The 15,179-nt window shown below is 46.3% G+C and overlaps 1 protein-coding gene across 1 annotated transcript in view; it reads left to right on the top strand.

The window, feature by feature from the left end:
- The window catches only part of DKK2 (dickkopf WNT signaling pathway inhibitor 2), a 76,278-nt gene that overhangs the window by 54,952 nt on the left and 6,147 nt on the right, over window positions 1-15,179 (top strand). The window lies entirely within an intron of this gene.

Raw genomic sequence — 15,179 nt, 5'->3', positions numbered from 1 at the left:
TTACTCAGTAATGTGCCAGCCTCTGCTCCTGATGCTCTTGCCCACAGCTACCCTCCACACTTGTGCTCTGCCCCACTCTTCCAACCTAGGGAGTGGGAAGAGCAGTAGTAGTGGATGTAAGCGGGTGGATGGAAGTGGGTGAGCTTGCCAATCTCCTACCTCAGGTGATCACTTCAGATAACCTCATGAACAAGCTGGCCCTGTACAGAATTGTTGTTTGCATGAAAAAGGTGGTCAAGAAGATGGTGCAATATGGCTGTAGTTGTTTCCCTGGTGCTTCAGCATTCATCACATTTGAATGATCTTACACATTAAACTTACTTAGATTAGGGTTTCTCAACCAGTAATACTCGTACCACTGGTGTTACCTGAGGTGGTGTCGTGTGGCACATGCGGGACCCCCAGGCCTCAACCACCTGGCAGCGATTCCAGCAATGCAATGCAGCAAACAGGAGTAGGAGGCTCGGCAGGCAGAAAAAGCTTTTGAAAAAGTTTTCCCATCCACCCTGAGCCTCTCACTGCTGTTAGTTGAGTTGCACCTGGACTCCCAATCCTTAAGTAACTGGTGATGACATCATTGCCAGTTACTTCCAGTGGTACCTCCGATAGGTGGATCAAGCAAAATGGTACAGCAGGAGACAAACATTGAGCAATGCTACCCCAGATTCTTACAGGCAGCTTTGTTTCAGAGGCAAAATGTGCACAATAAGAAGACTTCTATTCCTTTTTTTCACACCAGTCACCCTTATTGGGCCACCCACTGGACAATAAGGGTGACTGGAGTGAAAAAAAGGAATAGAATCTTTAATGGGTATTTGTTCTACAAAGAAACAGGCCTCAGTTTGATGTTGTGCCAACCCCAGAGGATTTATTTTTAAAGCATGATTTAAGATTTATTCGTCTCCAAGACATCCAAGAGGGAAGACAAGGTTACTAAATGTCCTGTTCAAAGAGTGTTGTTTCAAGAAAACCAGGATGAGATGACAGATCAAAAGGCTATTGTAAATAGAGTGTGGAGGAGACCAAAGTGTCATTAGCAGAACGGAAATAGAAGAGCCATTGCTGAGAAGGCCAGATTCTGTCATTTGTTACAGGCGAGCATTTCTGCATTCACACATTTGAATTCATTTAAATATCTATGCAAAACAGTCTGAGGGTTAAGAGTGGTTAGCTATTAGTAGGTAACCTAATAAAATACTCATTAAATTAAAAATACTGAAATAATAGCTCTGAATTAAAATTACCCCATATCTACTTTTTTGTGTAACATATGAGGACAGTGTACATGTAGGTTATCATTTTATAACAACCCTGGGAAATTAGTGTGGAGGTGTGTGTGGCTCAGAGTAATCCAATAGGCAGGGATTTGAACCCAGGTCTATCTGTCTGAAACAGAACACTCCACTCAGTTACGTTAGCTCTCAATGTGCTTGCTGTGATATCCTGGGTGGGGAACAGCAATCCCATCCCGGGGTGGGAGTGGGGCATCCAAGGGGTTGCTGTTTGACATAGCATGGAGCAGATTTCCAAAGATCAGGCAGACAGGGCAGGTTGATACAGAAGACTCTTTATTCAGGGATGATACAGCCGGCTATAGTGAAGGCCTGTCACCTGGCACCACCAGGGCAGGGCACTGATGCCTGGGGAGACAGGAACTTGGGAGGAAAAAAAAAAATCAGTCCCAATGGCATCTGGATTCTCTGGCCAGGGCAGGGCACTGATGCCTGGCCAGGTGCTGAGTGCTTTGCATGTCGAAAGAGGTATGGGCTAGGCTAGGGAAGGTGCCAGCATCCATTTGTTCTGTCCCATCAGGCGTGGCCTTCCAGGGCACCTTCTTTGTCTGCCATGCTGGCCCATTGGGGATGTAGCTGGGCTGGTCTGGTTGGGACCAGTGGCAAGGAGACAGGAGGATGACTCCACCCTGCTTCAGCACTGGGGCCTGGACAGTGAGGTTCTTTTGGGGCAAAGCTGTGACCCAGGACCTGCCTTGAGTATCACACTCTCTGTGTCCCCCTCCTCCTCCCCGTACCTTGGCATCAGCACTATAAGCAGCTGGCAGCTGGAACCCGGGAGCAGGCCTTTCAGGGAGGCTGTGCAGCTCCTGTGGTGGCCCGAGCTGTCACTTAAAGTGACCGCTTGCTTTGGCTTCTCAGGGCACAGGCTCAGTCGTGTGGCCTTGTCATGACACTTGCCTTCTCAGAGTTGACCCAACCCAAAGATGTTATAGCATTATGAAAGCCCACCTCCCCAAGAATGAGGTGTTACAACACTCCTACTTGACCTTGGTTAAGCAGGGAACTTTTACTGTGTTGTCATGGCTACCACCCCTTGCCCCAAAGGGGTGTTGATGTCCTGGGACTGTGGCTATGACATAAGGCAAGGAGGCAAAGTTCTGTTCCTTCAGAATTCCTTGTTCAGCAGAGGGTCTACCAAGAGCTAAAAGATTATTTGGGTTGAACCTGACAAATCAGTTTGTTTTAACCACAGTTTGTGAATAAACTCAGAATAAGAGCATTACTTTTCCTTTTGCATGAAGATGTGTGTGCACGCATGCTAGTCTGAGAGAGAGAGAGAGAGAGAGAGACTAATCCTGTCATTCCCTGTGCCTGGAGGAAGAGTGGCACCAAAATGACTTTCATCCCCTTCCCCCAAGAAAGCCCCAGGCTCCAAAATGGGGCTTCTCACGTCTAGGCTGGCTGTTTTGCTGGCGCAGACTTGAGAACCTCCATGACGGCTTTTCCGCCTGACACGGAAGATAGGATCTGCTGTCACCCTGCCCTCCCCTTGCCCTCATCCCACTCCAGAATGCCTCCCCCCTCCCTGAAAACCTATACTGTCACCCGGAGCTCTTACCTTGCTCCAGGCAGCTGTGCAGCACCCTCTGTCCAACACTGGGCCCAGTGCTGATACTCCCTAATCCAAGGGAATGTGCTTTACGGCATGTTTAGAATGCCCAGCACTGGCACTGGAGCTCAGCACCAGTGCTAGGGCCCAATAGGATTGGGCTCAGTTTGAGCAAGCTCAAGACTCATACTAGTACTGCTAAATCATAGTTTTATCGTAGCATTTAGCATAAAGTTTAGCATTAAGTTGAACCTGGCTACGAGCTCATCTATTCTTTACTTTAGGTATTAATACCTAAAGTATTCTGGAGTTTCATTATTCCTGCACTTTTTTGGAAAAACCACTGTTTCTTCATGGTAGTAAACAGATTGTTCCAAAAGCAAGAGGGATCTAATTCTGTGGCAGATGATTAATAACCAGTGAGAGATTAAGCTGAAAAATCAGGTAGCAGAAGGGGTGGAAAGGAGAAGGCAAAGATGAAAGACAAGGAAACTCCTTTTGAAAAAGCTGGATGGGGAACAAAGTACATTAGATATCTTTGTCTTTCATGGAGTCTTTGGTGAGGCACTCAGATATGACATAAAACCAAGTGATAAAGTTGCCTTGTCGCTGGGAGTATTTTTCATGGCTGTCAGAGAGGATACTGTTTAATGTAACTGTTGAGTCCTCAGTGACAATGCAATGGATGGCTTATCTCCCAACAAGATGATTCACACAGACATACTTTGTCACTGCCAAAAAGATATTGGGATCCATCTGACAATTTTAAAGAGTTGGGGATATTATTATTATTATTATTAGTAGTAGTAGTAGTAGTAGTAGTAGTACTAGTAGTAGTAAGAACATAAGCCCTGCTGGATCAGGCCAAAAGTCCAGCTTCCTGTATAACACAGTGGCCCACCAAATGCCTCAGGGAGTACACAAGGCAACAAGAGACCTGCATCCTGGTGCCCTCCTTTGCACCTAGCATTCTGGCACAGACTTGAGAACCTCCATGACGGCTTTTCAACCTGACACAGAAGATAGGATCCACCATCACCCTGCCAGCAGCCCTTACCTGGAGGTAAGGGAAATGTTTCCCCTTGCCTCTGGCTCAGCTGCTTATGGCCACTGTCCTGCGCTGGATACAGCACAAGCCTCCTGGTTTGCCTGTTCCAGTGCAGGATAGGATTGCACCCGTATATATTATTAATTACAAGCATTTTGCTAATATGAAGAGTGCAATTTATGGAAATAGACTGAAAAGCCCAACATAGAGTCTCTCAAATCTGCCCCTGCAAAATAGCCAGTGCAGATTTGAGAAGCCCCATTGCAGGACTTGGAGCTTGCCCAGGGAGAAGGGGACTTTCATCCCCTTCCCCTGAGGAGACTCCTGGCATTTTCCCAGTGCCCACTAGATACAGCAGTAGCTGCTTTGGCACCACTTCTCCAGTGGGTGCCGGAAAGCTTAGGATTGGGCTGTATTTCTCCTGTCCTCAGCCATTCCCTTCACTGCGAAAGCATCAAGTACCTTTATTATAAGTGGAAACACAATGGTAGTGGTAGGATGGCAAGTGAATGATGTGTTTAGTCAGAATTAGAATGATGGCAGGCTGTTCTCCCACATTCTTGCAAGATCTTTATTTTATTCTCAGGTTGCTTGGCATATATATTTTGAAAATAACCATGGAAAGATAACACACTTGTGGAAAAAAGATTTGTGAGAGAAATGTGTCGGGAAACCAATTCTGTTAGAAATTAGGGGTTACAAGTTCTGCAGGAGGGAACATATAAGCTTTTGAGCCCTATGAAAAATGTTCCCAACAAATCCAAGTGATGTTACTGCTAGTAATGGAAAATAGAGATTGGCTCATTTTACTATACTTTTGTTTGCATCCAGGTCTTCTGGCTTTTGCTTATGATTTTATAATTTCCCCAGGGCGACTTTATGGTTCTTTCAAAACCCGTGGTATTACAAGCACAACCTGAGATACTATTTTTGAAAGCTTTTTGTGCATTTAGTGTGCAGACCAATTCATGATTTGGATGGCACATTATACTCCTTGAAAAAAAAGATCCAAGAAGTTCATGCCATGGCACAGAATGACAAGAACATTCTCCAGAGACTTTCTGAAATGCTTTTACTTCATATATCTATTTTAAATAAATCAGATATTGGAGAACTCTCTCCCTTGCTCAGACATAGGGCATGTTTGTAACATACTGAAACCATGAATACTTTTTCACCGAAATAAATCATATTCATGTAACATTTCTAGGCAAGGTGGTAGAGCAGGTGGTGGTTTCAGAGTGTCCTGGATGAAACAGTTTATCTGGATTCCTTTCAATCTGGCTTCAGTCCTAGCCTCATGGAGAAAACCTTGGTTGCCCTGGTAGATGACCTGTGCTGGGCACTGGACAGGGAGATTGTGTTCCTTTTGGTCTTGCTGGACCTCTCAATGGCTTTTGACACCATTGACCATGGTGTCCTTCTGGGTTGGTTGGTTGGTTGAGTTGAGGCTTGGAGACAGTGCTCTGCAGTGGTTCCGCACTTTCCTGGCTGACAAGTGGTGCTGGAGATGTTTGTTTGGTGCCATGGCCATTGTTGTGTGGGGTGCCCCAACTATCAATCTTATCCTCCTTGCTGATTAACATATATATAAGTGTTTCTCATCCAGTAGCACTCGTACCACCAATGGTATTTGAGGTGGTGTCCAATGGTACACATAGGATCCCCTGCCACCTTGCAAGAGCTGCAGTAGGAGGCTTGGCTTGGTGGGCAGAGCTCCAGTGAGTGCTTTTTGCACTCTTAGAAAAGTACTCTCATCCACCCTGGCCTCTTACTGGTGTTTCTCACATCATGTCTGGCTTCCCAATTCAAAAGTAACTGGTGATGACATTTAGATTGTACCGCCCACTGGAGGAAAGTGCTAAAACTTTCAAAGGCTGCGCACGAAACTGAACAGCCCATCGGCAGCGCTCTGTCCACGTAAAATGCGCCATCGAAGTGGAAACCCAGTTGACAAAAATCAATTGGGTGGATAGGCAAGAGGCGAAAGGCGGACTGAATGTCCGCCTTCGCCATTAAGGCTGCTGGGCCACATTTACACAAAAGGGCTATGGCTTGGTCCAAGGAAGTATACCTCACAGAGCATAGCTCATGGGGGATCCCATCGTTGACAGAATCACCCCTGGGGTATGAAAGGTGGTGAATCAAACGAAATTCACCAGGGGCCTTCTTGGGGACCACACCCAAGGGGGACACCCACAAGTTAGGCAAGGGCAAATTAACAAATGGGCCAGCCACTCGACCTGCCCCCACTTCCTTCTTAATTTTATTCTGAACTATCTCCTCCATCCCATAGACAGAGCGAAGATTCTTCGCCCAAGTGTGGCAGAGAGGAGGCAGTGCCGGAATTCTGAAACCTTGAGAAAAACCTGCGGCTAAATATTGAGCGGCTGGCCTGTCAGGGTAATCAATCAACAAAGCGAACAATGTAGAAAGCCTAATCGGTGTTAGCCCCCTTTCCCGAAGCAGCAGGTGCAGGGCCTCCGCCTCTCTTTCCACCGGAGAAGGCGCCCCTTGATCCAGGGCATGACCACCCGAGCTTGGGGCAGGCAGCAACGGCATGCTTTGCCCCGCACTGGACGCATGCGTGCAGGAAGTTGCAATTAAGCCAGCTGCACCTCCCGGAAGAGTTAAATTCAAAACAGGTGCGCATGTATTGAACCCCCTGCGCACCACTAGGTGCCCTAACCTGATCAAACCTGTTGCGGGCAATGAGATGACCACTGTCTGAACGGTCACCCATGGCTGCCTTTGAAGGCACGACCAGCTGCGACCACAACTCCCATTGGGGAACCTTCCAATCGAGGGCAGGGTCATGAGATGACCTCAGTCTAAAGTGCTGGTCATAAGAAAGCCAAGCGGGCCCCAAATAATCACGAAAAGCCCGATGGATTATGTCAAGATACTTGAACAAGGCTGTAGCCTTATTGGGGTACATTTGCAGCACCACTGATGCATATATCACAAACCCATTCAGCCAGTTGGTCCAGTTCCTATCTATCTTCCTACGGCGAACTAACTCCTGGTCTCTCAAAGGTTCACCCACCTTTGGGACTGGCTCGGTTTCCATCTGCAAGAGGTCGAATATGTCCACATATTCCCCCCTCCATATCTTCTCCTTAACAGCTAGAGCTAGGTGTCCACCCAGGGGAAGAGCAATACTCCATAGGAGATCCTGGGGCGCTCACTGGCTTCCGTGATCAATCCACCCCCCAACCAGGGGCCCTGTGGGCCCGCCAGCTGTCCCAGGGCTGGGGAAGGCATTTGCCCAGGAATAGTAGGTGATACTAAAGGCGTGCCACTATAACCCAAAGCAACAGGAGCTGTGCCAGTATGCCCATAATACCCTCCAGCTGACCAGGGCTGAGTTGGATAAATTTGTGCAACTGCTCCTTGTGGTCCCCACCACTGCCAGCCCTGCGAATGAGGTGGGGCCAGAGGTGAGACCTGACCGTGTGAGGCCTCTCCCTCCCCCCATACCATTGCAACCGCATCCTGCTTGCTGGAATTGATCTCACCTGTACTGGCCGTAGGAGCAGCCACCGGCATTGGCCTTGCTGCCGGCGCCTTCGCCTGTTCCAGCTCCCTGGACACCTGCATTTCATCCTCAGAAGAGTCCTCAGCAACTGCCACGGCCTTGGCCCTTCTCCCAGAGGATAAAATAGACTTTAGGTTAGAGCCACGCCCTGGCCTGGTAAATGTACGCCCAGGTGCCTTGGACCCTGAAGAAGCACCACCATCCCCCTTGCCAGCTCTACGGAGGGCTTTCTCCATTTGGCGTGCCTCAAAACGTGCTACCAAAGCTCTCAGCTCATTAACTTCCTCCAATTCGTCAGAAGATGAGACAGGCTCCACCGGTTTGGGTGGGGGGCGCTTAGGTGCCTTCCCACCTTTTTTCTGGGCTTTCTTAGGCATGGCAGCAACTTGAACAAGCACTGCCACTATACTAGCCTTTAAATAAATGGGGGGGGGGAGGAGAGTTCTGCACTTGAATGTTATGGAAAGCAAAGGGAGAAAAACACTATGTTATGCAATTCTAAGTCTCCCCTCCAAAACTCAACCACAGCTGACTCTGCTTAGCTTTTTTGCCTTTCCAAACCCAAGCACTCTGAACTACCAGCCCCACTCCTCTCATGCAGAGCAGTGGCTACCAACCCTCATAGAAGAGAGAGAAATAACAAAAAAGAAAGAAAGAAGAAGAAGAAAAGAAAGAAAAAAGAGAAAAGAAAAAAAAAGAAGAGAGGAGGGAGTGAGACGGGGGGGGGAAACAAACAAACCAACAAAAGGGGGTAACCAATACTAAGCAGTCCTCACCCACCAAAGACTACCCACGAGGTGGCAGAGTGGGGTGTGACCTGCTCCAGCAACCCCCTACTACAGCGCCTGGGCACCCAGCACAGCCCTCGCCCCTTGCACGGGGTCCTGCAGCCTAGGGTGCACTGCAAAGGCGCTCCTCCAGTGGCTGCCCAAGAGAGGGGGAGGCGGGCGGGGCGCTCGCCCGCCTGCCGCTCCTCAACCACAACACGGGGAAAGGAAAATCCCCCGCACACGACTGCTGCGCTCACTGGGAGCGCTCCTCCAGGCAGCCTCCCTCCTTCCCCAATACCACCGCCTTTCCTGCCCAGCTGGGCACCAAGGACGCGGAGGGGAGAGGCGAGAAGGGAGAGCCTCGCGGGCACGTCTCTCTGTGTTGCTGCTGCTCCCCGGACTGAGCTCCTGCGGGCGGGAATTGCCCACGTGAGCTCAGCTCCCACCGCGCCAAACTACGCGGTCCAATGGGAGCCTGCCTCTTCAGCCTGCCCGCACGAGGTGGGGCGGGGCAATGGCCGATAGCGCGCACAGCGCTAACGGTCTTTCTCTATGGCACTACAGTTATGGAACTACTTCCCTGGTAATTTAAGATTTAAGTCTCCCCCTTCCCCAGCAATGTTCCATTGGAAGTTAAAAATCTTTCTGTTTCACTTAGCTTTGTCTTTGTAGTTAGGGTAGAGAGGTATGTTGATGGTGCCCTTTCCTTGGCATCTCTATTGCCTTTCTTACTGTAGTCAGCCTGCACTGCCTTGTACAATGTATTTTGTGCTGCTAATTTTGCACTTTGGTTTTTGTTGCCTTATTTTTGGATTTATATGCACTGGGGGTTCTTTTTATGCTGTGGGCTATTTTAATTTTGTTATTTTTCATGTACAAGTTAATGTTTCAATTTCTAATAGAAATGACGTTTTATAGTATTTATTTTTTGATATCCAGTTAACTGCCTTGGACTCCCATAGCTTGGAAAAATTAATGTATTCACTTAATTCATTAAGTAAATAAATACTAGTACATTCAGGGTGAATTCACATTTTTTGCCCCTTCTAAGGGCCAGAAATTAATTTTTCAGAGTATATTTGTGGATGTTGTATAAAGGGTTCCTCCTGGTAGTTATTGTGGAAGTGGAAGACTTGGAAAGTCACATTGTTAATGGGGTTTGGAGTCTTAAAGGTTTGTAAGCTTTTAGATATACCTGAGCTTGTCTATTTTGCTTTATATCACACCTTATGATCTGCTGTGGGAAGGGGTTTACAGAAAATGCTTTGATGAGCTTGAGTTTAAATATTGTGAGAATCTACTAGATTGGCATAAAACTGGCAGAATGCTATGGCAGTAGAGCTATGACTAGAATACATTATTGTTGTTGATGCAAGTACAACAACAATAAAACTGCCCTGAGACAAAGTGAAGTGAGATAATGACTTGAGAGATAGAGCATTTGGAGCAGGATTCATGATTTTCTGAACTACAATATTTCATTCAGATTCTGTTTATTGTGAACTTCGGTTGAATCTGAAATGTAATTCAATTGCTGCAGTCCTACACATGCATAGCTGGGAGTTGAACTCCATGGGACTTACTTCTGGGACATGTATAGGATTGTGCTGAATATTAAGGGATGTTTAACATTGTAGCAAGATCTGACGGTGGAGGTCAAACATTTATAATAACTAACTAGGTATTTTATATACCGCCTTTCTGGTCATCAGATTACTCCTCTGACTTTATTCAAGGCGCTTTACGTAGGCAGGCGTTTCTAAATCCCTCAAGCGGATTTTTACAATCATAGAGGTTCTCTCTTTCAAGAACCAACAACATTTCAGAATGGATCTTCCTGGTTTGGTCTCACTTCTGGCCTCCAGTTCTCCCACACAGGCTGACAAGCAGCTCTATCTCTCACATGGAGGCAGCCAAGACGCTTCTTGCTCACACCAAGAGCAGGTGGGATCACTCAGCTGGGCTTGTCAGCTGCTTCAAGGTCTCGCCATTCTCAGCCGTTCAGGGAGCTGCTGGTGTCCTCGAACTGGCGACCTTCTGATGTTATCTTCGGGCTAGGAGGCTAGACCAGACCTCCTGCCCAATGCCCCAATCTTATGCCAGCTGGGCACTGGCATACCTCACAATGCAACATCAGAGGTGCTTTAATGTATTCGCAAAGCAGCCTCTGTTATGCATGCTACTGGGCCACTGATGGAAAAGCTGTCCTCCTGCATGCTGGTGGATGTCCAAAGACCTGCCAGAGCAGGTAAGGCCACACAGGAGGTGGAATAGGGAGGGAGTGATTGGAATGGGGTGGTGATGGGGACAGGGAGAAGGGTGGATCAGGCCCGGGAGAGGGTGAGTTTGGTGGTGGTAGCAGCACATGCTGAATCCTGACCTCCTTCCTGGGCCTGATCCGCCTTCATGGTGCAACTTGGACTTGCACCAGTGATCAAGCCAGCTTACCTCAGGACAAGGGGACAAATGTCCCCTGACCCCAAGGAGACATCCAGCAGACAAAAATACCTCACAGGATACCGCAGAAGCCCTGCTGGCTCCACCACATCACCATGTGAGGATTTAGAGTCCAATCCTATGGGCCTCTACCACTGACACTGAACTCCAGTGTTGGCGCTGAATGTTGCAAACATGCTGTAAGGTATATCTGTGATACCCAGAGAGGAGGGAGCACTGGCACTGGCGCCAGTTGGTGCTGGGCAACAGATATCGCCCAGAGCAAGGGAAGCGCTCTGGGTGGCGGTAAGAACTTTTGGGGCTGGGGAGGGCAGGGTTGGGCGAAGAACCTTCCCAGAAGGGGGGTGGGACTGGCAGAGTATCCTATCCTCTGTGTTGGGGCAAAGAGCCACTGGATACAGTGTTAGCCATTTTGGCACTGCTGCACCCAGAGGCACTGCCTAGTGTAGGATTAGGTGTTAGTTAGGATCGAGCTGTTGATTTAATAATATGAGCCCCAAAACTGAATTATTTTTTTAAAATTATTATACAATTATTTATGTCACATAAAAATGACAACACAGCTGATAATGATTATATATGTACGCACAAAAACCACAACATTTATCAGCTGGTAAATCCTCTTCCACATGGACATCTGCCTGACATCTAGGTGTAGATGAGGTATTGACAAAGGTTAGATGCTGTCCCAATTATGGCGGTCTTCTGTAATTTGGCTGGTGTTATTGCAGGGGTGTCCAGCTGTGCAACATACTCGTTAGTGTTGATATTGTTCCTAGTGCGCCAGTTACTACCAGCAGCACTTTTATATGCTTCATCCAGATTTGTGTCAACTCTGTGCACAGGTATCTATGGATACTTTCTCCTGTTCCTTCTCCAAAATTCGCGAGTCGCCAGGAATGGCGACATCAATGATTAACACGTGCCTGGCTTCTATGATGGTAATATCTGGAGTATTGGTCCCCACATGTCTATCAGTCTGTATCTGAAAGTTCCATAGGATTATGATGATCATGATGATGTCAAAATCCTATGGGACTTTCGGATACAGACTGACATATGTAGAGGCCAGTACTCCACATAATAATGCTATCGTCATCATCATCATCATCACCATCTACAACAACAGTATTTATATACCACTTTTCAACTAAAAGCTCACAAAATGGTTTACAGAGAAAAATCAAACAACTAATGGCTCCCTGTCCCAAAAGGGCTCACAATCTAAAAAGATGCAAATGAATACCAGCAGACAGCCACTAGAACAGACAGTGCTGGGGTGAGGTGGGCCAGTTACTCTCCCCCTGCTAAAAAGAGGAGCACCCACTTGAAAAAGTGCCTCTTACCCAGTTAGCAGGGGTAAGAGGGATATGAAACCAAGGCAAACCCATTCACTGTATTTCAACACAATTTAATATTGCTTATGTGAACTCAGCAAGGAATAAGACATCTCTGGCAAATTTATAGTCATGTGGAAAAAAAAAATTCCCTTGTTGTACTCTAAGAAACACACTCAGGAGGGCGGGTGACACCAAAGCAGGAGAGTCAGAAATTTCCTAGAATCTTAGCTAGCCTCATGGAGAGCAAAAGACGGAAGCTGAGCAAATGGGAGGCCTGGAATCTTAAAGCTTTTCATTTTGTATATTCAGAAATAATTGTTCTTGGCATTTTTTTACACTCCTAAGCAATGGTTCCTGCTCCCCCTGAATTCAGAAGCACCCTACTGGGATTCCCACAAACAAGAAGTTTCTCAGGCCAAGTTCTCTAGATCAAAGAGGCTGCAATAAATTCAAATAAGTGTTTTAACATTATGTTTTGCCAAAATGTGGCTCTTTGATGGAATGATTAATGTGAAAATACTAAGAGGGTTTTTTTTTGTTTTTGTTTTTTTTGTTGTTTTTTTTTTGTTTGTTTTTTACGGAAAGAGGCGTTGGGCCCAATCCTGTCCAACTTTCCAGAGCCAATGCAACCGTGCGGGGGTGGGGGGGCATGTGCTCTATTGAGCAGGGGGCAGTCACGCAGGCCTCCTCAAGGTAAGGGAACATTTGATCCCTTACTTTGGGGCTGCACTGCAGCTGCATTGATGCTAGAACATTGGATAGGATTGGGCCCATTGTTATTTACAGATAACTGATGAGGGTAAACACTGGAGTTTAGCAGATTATTATTAACAGAGCAGTGCAATAGATTTTAAATGCCTGGGAATGAATAGGAAGTTTTTTTTCAGTTTGTTCCGAAAAAGTTTGCTTTCCCTTTAATAATTTGTGTTGGTAGGATTGATTCCACAAATAATTCAGTTTGAGAAAACATTGTCTACCTTGCACCTTACTTTTTAATCCCCTAGAAAATACCTACAAAATAGTTATTTATGTACTCTGCAAACAGGTGTTGTTTTTTTTAAAATTACATTAATTCTTTTCTTAACATTCACTTTTTGTCCCAAAGTGGCTTACAACTAAAGAAACAACAGAATAAACAGTAAGACAAGTAAAACATATATAACAGTAAAGGTTTGCATCTTACACATGTCAGAGAGGTGAGTTGGTACAGTGTGTGGGTAAGAAACGGGGGCCCAATCCTATCCAACTTTTCAGGGCTGACACAGTTGTGCCAACAGGGTGTGCGCTGCATCCTGTGGTAGGAGAACAGTCATGGAGGTCTCCTCAAGGTATGGGAACATTTGTTCCCTTATCTCGGGGCCGCATTGCAACTGCATTGGTGCTAGAAAGTTTCTAGCTTTCCAGTTGGTGCTATCCCAACTGCTGTTGCAGCCACAATGCAGCCCTGAGGAAAGGGAACAAATATTCCCTTACCTGAAGGAGGTCTCTGTGATTGCCCTCCTACTGCAGGATGCAGCTCATGTCCTGTTGGCAAGGCTGCACCAGTACCGGAAAATTGAATAGGATTGGACCCTCAGTGCTGATGCAGTCCTGCCAACAGGGTGTGCATTGCATCCTTTGGTGGATGGGCAGCCTCTGATTCTTCCTCAATATAAGGGAATGCCTTCAAGAAAGGGAAAAAAATCCCACCTAATTACCCAAATTTCCAGCCCATTAGCTTGGTGTTGATACCTGGAAAGCAGGGTGGAGATTGCTAAGAGCCAGCATGGTTTTCTCATCACAGCTTGCCAGACAAGCCTTTTCTAGAGTGACTACCTCAGTGGACTAGGGCAGAAGTTCTCAAATGGGGCATCATGATGCCCTAGCCTGAGAAACCTGGTCTCTGCAGGACAGCTGAATGAATGAATGGCAATGGTGGCAACTTGATTGCCACAATTGTGCTGCCACCAGGGGAAAAGGAGTTTTATTTGTATTTATGATGTGTCATGTCAGCCCCTTGGGGGTTGTGGGAAGCCCGTGGAACCATCTCAGAACACTGAAAAAATGCAATCACGTCCCACTTCTGGGTTGCAATTGTGAAATAGGGTGTGCATGCTTCAAAATGTCAAGGTTTTTCCATAAAATATTTTACCCAGTGCTTTTCCTGAGTAGTGTGCTAACCTCCTTGTATTTGAAAGGATTAACAAATACAGTACTTTAGAAACATGTTGTTGAAAGTCTTGAATTAATATGAAATTTCTCAATGTATATCTGCTTATGTAATTGAAATGATAATTTAATAAGCATTAATTAAGGTTCATAAGAAGTCTTCTTTAAGGGTTGTCTGGAGAGTTATTTTCCTCAGTGTAAAAGTGTGTATGTTTACACACAGAGATCTGTGATGGGGAGAGTATATTTGTGTAGCGTTTTCTCCACTAAACAATATGGCTTGACACTATTAAGAAAATACACAGTAAACTGCAAAGAGCCAATAGATTCTGTGTGTTAAGCTCTATTTTTCCTCCAGTTACATATCATGATTTTGCCAATTTTCTTATTTTCTGGTTCAGAATTTAAAAATTTTAGTGACTGATAATGCTTGTCTCAGATGTGAGAGGAGCAGTATAGTTCTAAAAATTCAGGGGCTGAGATTTTAATCCAGTGTGGAGAAAAATGTAAGCCCTGATTCCTCTGCCCCCAAAGGCCAAAATCCTAACCAACTTTCCAGCACTGGCATAGCTCTGCCAGTGGGATGTGTGATGGATCCTGCAGTTGGAGGGCACTCACGGAGGTCTCCTCAAAGTAAAGGAATGTACCTTGGAGCTTCATTGCCCTTATTTCAGTGCTGGGAAGTGGGTTAGGATTGTGCCCTAAATTGCCTAAGCCTCACCTATTTATTCAACTTGCTGCTTAATAACTAGTCATTATCTGATTAATGCATATATGCAATGGTGTTGCTAGGGGGGGTGCAGGGGGTGACACACACCCACTCACCAGGTGACACGCACCCCCTCACTAGATGACACGCACAGGGGTGGTGACACAACTACGCAACAAAATTTTTAAAATCTTGGTATTTCTGAATAATACCATCACGTTATATAGCAATCAATGTGCAATCTCATTCAGAATGCAATGAAACAAGCTGTGTTGAAATATCTCTATTCTATCAAAAGATATAGCCAAAAAACCAGCAGGGCAGG

Source organism: Tiliqua scincoides, chromosome 6, assembly GCF_035046505.1.
Source record: "Tiliqua scincoides isolate rTilSci1 chromosome 6, rTilSci1.hap2, whole genome shotgun sequence".
Taxonomy (NCBI): domain Eukaryota; kingdom Metazoa; phylum Chordata; class Lepidosauria; order Squamata; family Scincidae; genus Tiliqua; species Tiliqua scincoides.
This window is presented reverse-complemented; position numbering and strand designations above follow the sequence as displayed.